The sequence below is a fragment of the Pipistrellus kuhlii genome, unplaced genomic scaffold, assembly GCF_014108245.1.
Source record: "Pipistrellus kuhlii isolate mPipKuh1 unplaced genomic scaffold, mPipKuh1.p scaffold_m20_p_6, whole genome shotgun sequence".
NCBI classification, from domain to species: Eukaryota; Metazoa; Chordata; class Mammalia; order Chiroptera; family Vespertilionidae; genus Pipistrellus; species Pipistrellus kuhlii.
In genome coordinates this window covers 30,926,641-30,934,173 of record NW_023425562.1, presented here as the reverse complement: position 1 = coordinate 30,934,173, position 7,533 = coordinate 30,926,641, and the positions used below count along the sequence as shown (strand labels likewise).

General features: G+C 39.0%; 1 pseudogene; it reads left to right on the top strand.

The window, feature by feature from the left end:
- On the top strand, nucleotides 1–745 carry LOC118708066 (annotated as a pseudogene).
- The last annotated feature ends 6,788 nt before the right edge of the window (nucleotides 746–7,533 follow it).

The window sequence follows — 7,533 nt, the reverse complement described above, 5'->3', positions numbered from 1 at the left end:
TCCTTTGTCATAATTGCATTTAGCAATTGCAAATATATTCTGATTAACTCCTCGCAGACAGAGGCATGGTTATTCATTTGTTTGCCTAAAGAAGTAGCTGTTTTGAAATATTTCTTATTTAATTTTTCTAAAAGAATTTTTTTGAGTCAAATAAAAAATAACCTTCAATTAGTTCTCATAAATGCCAGCTTCTGTTTAGACCATCTCTTTTAATCTCTTCAACTACTATTCTAAAATTATCAAGTGTCTGATGGGAATGGAAAAGATTGTGTTTCAGAAGGTGTTTTGGAAAGGCAAAGCTACTTCCGCCTTCCAATGTCTGCATGTATATCCATTCATTCAAGAGAACTTACAGTGGAAAAAAAGGAATAACCTTACTTTTGAAAGATTAGAAGCTTAGTGTAAGGCATACCACTGCAGGATCATATTTGTTTAAGCGAAGCCTTCTCTGTTGGCATTGTCTATCATAGCATTGGTGATCCATGCTCAGAGGTGTGTAGAGTTAACAGAAGGTGTGGAATGTCTTCAGAAACATTCTAAGATAAGTGGTAGAAATTTGACCTGGCAACAGCTCATATCCAAGTGTTTAACTGAATATTTATCAAACAAGTGTTCTAAATCAACTGTTCAGAAGTTGAAATGGATTTTTTTCTGGACTAACTGCATGGCAACTGAAATGTGGTTACTACAGAATAACCCACCTTCCAACAATTTCTGAAACTGTTCCTTAATTGGATTATTACAAGAACAAAAACACTTCTCTAAAGCCATTCTCCACAATCCTGAAGTATGTATTGCATCAGAACTAGATTAGCATTGATGTTATCAGATTTGGGAAAACTGTCTAATTAACATTATGCTGTAGTGGATTTATGTTTAAATTTGAATTCATCTGAGGCATACAAACAAAACCAAGACCATAATGTGAAATGTTAGTGACAAGTCTGAGGAGATAAACTGTGAATCTTTATTTCGAACATTGATTTAACTTTCTATATTGGATCACCATATTTAGTTGGTATTAAAAATGGTAACCTACTTAATTTAAATTTTATGAGACAGGAACTGGGTGTAGGGAGCAAGGAGTGGAAATCGAGGGTATCTATAATACTCAAGTATAAAAATAAATTTTAAAACATTTAAATTTTAAATTATTTTATATCAAAACCAACATTTCACAAATGCACCTTTTTCTAATCTTCACCCAAGGATATGTTCTTATTTATTTCAGAGAGAGAGAGAAACCTCAATGTGAGAGAGAAACATCAATCAGTGCCTCCTGTATGTGCCCTGACCAGGATCAAAGCTGCATGTGCCCTGACTGGAAATTTAACTTGAAACCTTTTGGTTCACAGGAAGACAATCCAACTACTTGAGCCACCCAGCCAGGGCCACATATGCACTTTGAAGACATAATATGGCTCACTATTTTAAGCAGTGAAAATGGTTTCATAATACAAGTTTCAGATTATACAAAGATGTGGACTTTATTGCTACATGGGAATTACATTTAAATTTTATGTACAGCAAAAGTGCACCTGTTGTTTGTTGATTTATTACTGGTAGCCATTCTGGGAGGTGTGTGGCAATATCTCATTGTGGTTTTAATTTGCATCTCTCTGATGATTAGTACCATTGAGCATTTTTTTTTTTCATGTATCAATATGTCCTCTTCAAGTCCTTTACCCTTTTTAATTTATTATTTGGGTTTTTTGGTATTGACTTTTATAAATTCTTTAAAATTTCTGAATATTAACCCCTTATCAGATATATTATTGACGAATATGTTCTCCCATACAGTGGATTCTCTCTTCATTTTGTTGATAGTTTGTTTGTTTTTTTTCTGTGCAGAAGCATTTTGTAATCCCATTTGTTTATTTTTTCCTTTGTTTTCCTTACTCTAGGAAATATACAGGCAAAAATATTACAACAGATGTCTTAGATTTTTCTGCCTGTTTTCTTCTAGGATTTTTATGGTTTCACAACTTAAATTTAAGTCATTTATCCATTTTGAGTGTATTCTTGTGTGTGGTGAATTGGTGGTCTCATTTCATTTTTTTGCAAGGACCTGTCCAATTTTCCCACCATTAATTTTTTAAAATATATTTTTATTGATTTCAGAGAGGAAGGGAGAGGGAGATCGAAACATCAATGATAAGAGAGAATCATTGATTGGTTGCCTCTTACACGCCCCTCACTAGGAATTGAGCCCACAACCTGGGCATGTGCCCTTGGCCAGAATCGAACCTGGGACCCTTCAGTCGGCAGATCAATGCTCTATCCACTGAGCCAAATCAGCTAGGGCCAATTTTCCCACCATTTATTAAATACAGTGTTCATTCCATTCTATGCTCTTGCTTCCTTTGTTAAATATTAATCCTAAAGATGTGGTTTGATTTCTGGGGTCTTTGTTCTGTTCCATTAATCTATATTCCTGTTCTTATGCCAATACCAAGCTGCTTTGATTATAATGGCCTTGTGTTATAGTTTGTTAGCCAGTATTGTGATTCCTTCTTCTTTCTCAAGATTGCTGAGGATGTTCACGGTCTTTGGGGGTTTTTGGAATATTTATTCCAGATCTGTGAAATAAGCCATTGGTATTTTAATAAGAATTGTTTCAAATCTATAGATTTCTTTCTATAGTATGGACATTTTAATTATGTTAATTTTATAATCCATGAACACAGTATATGCTTTCACTTATTTGTATCTTACTCAATTTCTTTCTTCAATGTCCTATAATTTTCCAAGTATAGGTCTTTTACCTCTTTGTTTAAATTTATTCATAGGTACTTTACTATTTTGTTATTGTTGCAATAGTAAATGGGATTGTTTTCTTAGTTACCTTTTCTGATCATTATTGGTGTATAAAAATGCCACTGATTTTTGGATATTGATTGTGTATCTTGCTACTTTGAAGAATTCATTTATTAGATCTAGTAGTTTCTTGGTGGAAGTCTTTAGGGTTTTCTATAGACAATATCATGTCATCTGCAAATAATGACAGATGTATCTCCTCCTTTCCAATTGGCTTGTCTTTTATTTCTTCTTCTTGTCTGATCACTATGGCTAGAATTTCCAGTACTATGATGAATAAGAGTGGTGAAAGAGGACATCCCTATCATGTTCCTGATCTGAAGGGAAACACTTGGTTTTTGCTCATTGAGTTTGGTGCTGGCATAGGTTTTTCATATATAGCCTTTTTTATGTTGAGGTATGATCCCTCTATTCCCACTTTGCTAAGAATTCTATCATAAATGAGGGTGCTGGATTTTACTGAATGCTTTTTCTGCATCTATTGAGATGATCATGTGATTTTTATCATTGATTTTGTTTATGTGATATATTACATTTACTGATTTGCAAATATTGTACCAACCTTGCAACCTGGAATAAATCCCACTTGATCATGGTGTATGCTCTTTTAAATGTATTGCTGGATCTGATTTGCTAATATTTTATTGAGGGTTTTAGTATCTACATACATTAAGTATATTGGCTTGTAATATTCTTTCTTTGTAGTGTCTTCATCTGGTTTTAGAAATAAGAAAATGTTGGACTCATAAAAAGAGCTGGAAGTTTTCCCTCATCTTGAATTTTTTGAAGAAGTGTTAGTTCTTCTTTGAATGTTTAGTAAAACTCACCTGTGAAGTATCCAATCCAGGAAGTTTTTTTTTTATTAGTGCTTCCATGTCATTAGTTGTTTATCAGTCTATTCAGATTTTCTGATTCAGTTTTGGAAGGTTGTATGTTTCTAGGAATTTGTCAGTTTCACCCATGTTGTGCAATTTGTTGGCAAATGTTGTTTTTAATATTTTCTTACAATCCTTTGTATCCCTGTGATGTCAATCATTACTTCTCCTTCATTTCGAATTTTATTTATTTGGGTCCTCTCTGTTTCTTAATGAGTCTAGTTAAAGGGTCATCGACCTTGTTTATATTTTCAAAGAACTAGCTCTTGGTTTCATTGATTTTGTATTATTTTTAAATTTTTATGTCATTTATTTCTGTTCTGAGCTTTATTATTTCCTTCCTTCTACTTACTCTGGGTTTTTCCTGTTGTTCTTCTTCTAGTTCTTTTAGATATAGGGTTAGATTGCTTACTTGAGATTTTTCTTGCTTCTTAAACTTCCCTCTCAGGACTGCTTTCATTGGGTCCCATAGATTTTGGCTTGTTGTGTGCTCGTTTTCATTTGTTTCCAGGAAGTTTTTTATTACTTCTTTGATCTGATTTATTGTTTACTAACATGCTATTTAGCCTCCATGTGTTTGAATGTCTTTGAGATTTTTATTGTGGTTGATTTCTAGCTTCATTCTTTTGTAGGAACTGCCTTTTTATCCAGCAATCCCACTTCTTGGAATACATCCTAAAAATACTGAAACACCAATCAGAAAGAATATATGCATCCCTATGTCATAGCAGCATCATTTACTAGTACAATAGCCAAGGTCTGGAAACAGTCCAAATACCCATCAGTAGATGAGTGGATATAAAAACTGTGGTCATTTACACAATGGGATACTACATTATGGCTATAAAAAAGAAGGAACTCTTATTCTTTGTGACAGCATGGATGGACCTGAATATTACTATGCTAAGCAAAATAAGCCAGTCATCAGAAGACAAATGCCATATGATCTCACTTATATGCAGAATCTAATGAACAAAATAAACTGATGAACAAAATAGAATCAGAGCCATGGACTCATGGAACAGACTGACAGATCTCAGAGGGGAGGTTGGGGGTAAGGGGCAACTAGATAAAGGAAGTTGAAGAGATTAGCCAAAGAACACATATACACAGCCTATAGACACAGACAACTGTGTAGTGAAGGCCAGCATAATGGGGTGGGCAGGGACTAGGTGGCGGTAGACAAAGTGAGGGGAAATGTTGGGTGTCTGTAATAGTGTCAAAAAAAAAAAAAAAAAAAAAAAAAGCAGCTGTGTACTTGCAGATGACAAGATCTTATATACAGAAAACTCCAAAGAATACATACAAAAAACATTATAACTAATCAATTTAGCAAAGTTAGAGGGTATAGGAATCAATTATATTTCTATATACCAACAATCAACAAGCCAAAAATAAATTTAAAAAAAACGCATCCTAAACCATAAAATACTTAGGAATAAGTTTAAGCAAGCACACAGTACACTGAAAACTACACATTACTGAAAGTAATTAAAGACCCACATAAATGGAATGCTACCCCTCGTTCTGGATCTGCAGACATACTATTGTTAAGGTGACTATCCAAAGTGATCCACAGACTCAATGCAATCTCTGTAAATGGCGGCTGAATTGAACCAGGTGTTATCCGTTCCCTTCATCAGCATAAACATAAATGGCATGAATGTAGACACGGCCCTTTCCTATTTACAAACTGTCCACCACCTGAAATTTTCGGTTTCTCTTCAAAGACCTGGCACTCAAGAAGCATTCTCCCGCTGCGCCACTGACCTTGTAGCCCCAGTGAGTGTCTATATTCTCTGAGCTGACTTTTGTCTTCAGGAAACAAACAAAAACGAGGGCTTTGGAGGAGAGCAAATAGGAGGTGTAGCTAAGACTCTGTAAGGCACCCAGCAAGCTGTCAGGCTGGAAGCCCCTCATAGCAGTCAATTCTGGAGGCGCCGCCCAGCACTTCATTGGAATTGCCTCCTCGTGGCTGTGAGGGCTTGGGCACAATGGGTGAAGGGTCAAGAATATGTAACCCGCCGAAACCGGTTTGGCTCAGTGGATAGAGAGTTGGTCTGTGGAATGAAAGGTCCCGGGTTCGATTCCAGTAAAGGGCATGCACATTGGTTGTGGGCACATCCCCAGTGGGAGGTGTGCAGGAGGCAGCTGGTCGATGTTTCTCACTCTCTATCCCTCTCCCTTCCTCTCTGTAAAAAAAAAAATCAATAAAATATTAAAAAAAAAAAAAAAAAAGAGAGAGAGAGAGAGAGAGAGAGAGAGAGAATATGGAACCCAAACAGCAGGCCTACCTGACCTCAGGGAGGAGAGGAGTTAACCACAACCTCACTGGGAAGCGCAGCTTTCACTTTAAGCACCTGCGGGCCCGCCCCACGCCGGAGGCCCCGCCCCACGCCGGAGGCCCCCGCCCCTCCCGCGGCGCAGGCGCCGGAAGTCCTTGAGCGCTGCCACGAAGTCAGCTTCCTCCGCCCGCTTCCGGTCTGCTGGGTGTCGCTTCTCCGGCCACTAGTCCCGGCGGCGACTCTAACCGCCGGTCCTTGGACCGAAGCCCGGCCAGGTCTGAGGAGACGGCGCCGGCGCCGGGACCAGCCCCCGATCCCACACGCACTTCCGTCGCCGCCGCGGGAGGGACGGAGCCCGCGGGGAGCGGGGAGCGGGGCGGCGTGGCGGACGCGCCGGCGGCCCTGGTGCAGGGCGCCCTGACCCAGAGCCATGCCCCGCGCTGGGGGAACCTCGAGCTCAGGGAGCAGGTGCGGCGGCGGCGGCCTTGGGAAAAGACCCACCTGCTGCCCAGGTGCGTCCTCCGGCTTGCAGCGCGGCTTTTCCCGAAACGTGGGAAGCCGACTTCCGCCCGGCTTCCCTGGTTTTTTATCCAAGCGGTTTCTTAACAGGAGATTCTTTGAGACAAGGTGGCACTGTTAGCCCGCCGCCTGTATGGGGCGGACGAGGAGTGGGTAGTCCCTTGCATCTAGGTAAGGTGACCAGACGTCCCGCTTCGGGTGGGACAGTCCCGATCTTGAACAATTTGTCCCGCGGGACCATTCAGTCCACAGACCAATTCTCTTATCCACTGAGCCAAACCAGCTAGGGCCTGGCAGCCAAATTTTGACATTTTACCCAAAGAACCAATTTCTCACGTACTTCATTCCTGCTCTGAAAACACAAGAGTCTCAAAGATAGTGCCTATTAGAGAAAACCAGGCACTGGACATGACATGGAAAAAGTACTTTTAAAATTTAAGTACATTTTACATTGCTATATGCCTAGTATGTTCTTGGTAACACCAAGACATAATATACCGTATTTTTCGGACCATAAGACGCACTTTTTCCCCCCCAGAAGTGGGGGGGAAAAGTCCCTGCGTCTTATGGTCCAAATATAGCCTACACATATACTTTTAAAAAAAAAGTTTTTTTACTTGCCCGGCTCTAAAATGGTTCTAAATGCTGCTGTTTACTTTACAGGGTTGATTACATGTGTTTATGACTGTGATGTTGGGTTTTAATGCACATAAAATATTTTAGGACACTATTTGTTTCAGAATCTTTTTTTCTTCATTTCCCTTCTCTAAAAACTGGTGTGTCTTATGGTCCGGTGCGTCTCATGGTCCGAAAAATACGTTATGTCCTCAGAAACAATTATGTTCTGAGAAGAAATTGGAAGTGCCTATTCTGATGTCTAGTAAAATAATGCTTTTGTGTATAAGAAAGGCATATTTGATTTTCCAATGGCCTTTTTTTACTCTGCCCCATAGTTTAAACACATGCAGCTCACAAAGAGAGGAAAACCCACCTGAACAGTTTATGTTTGCTGCCAATCAGGCAAAGATGTTTTTAAA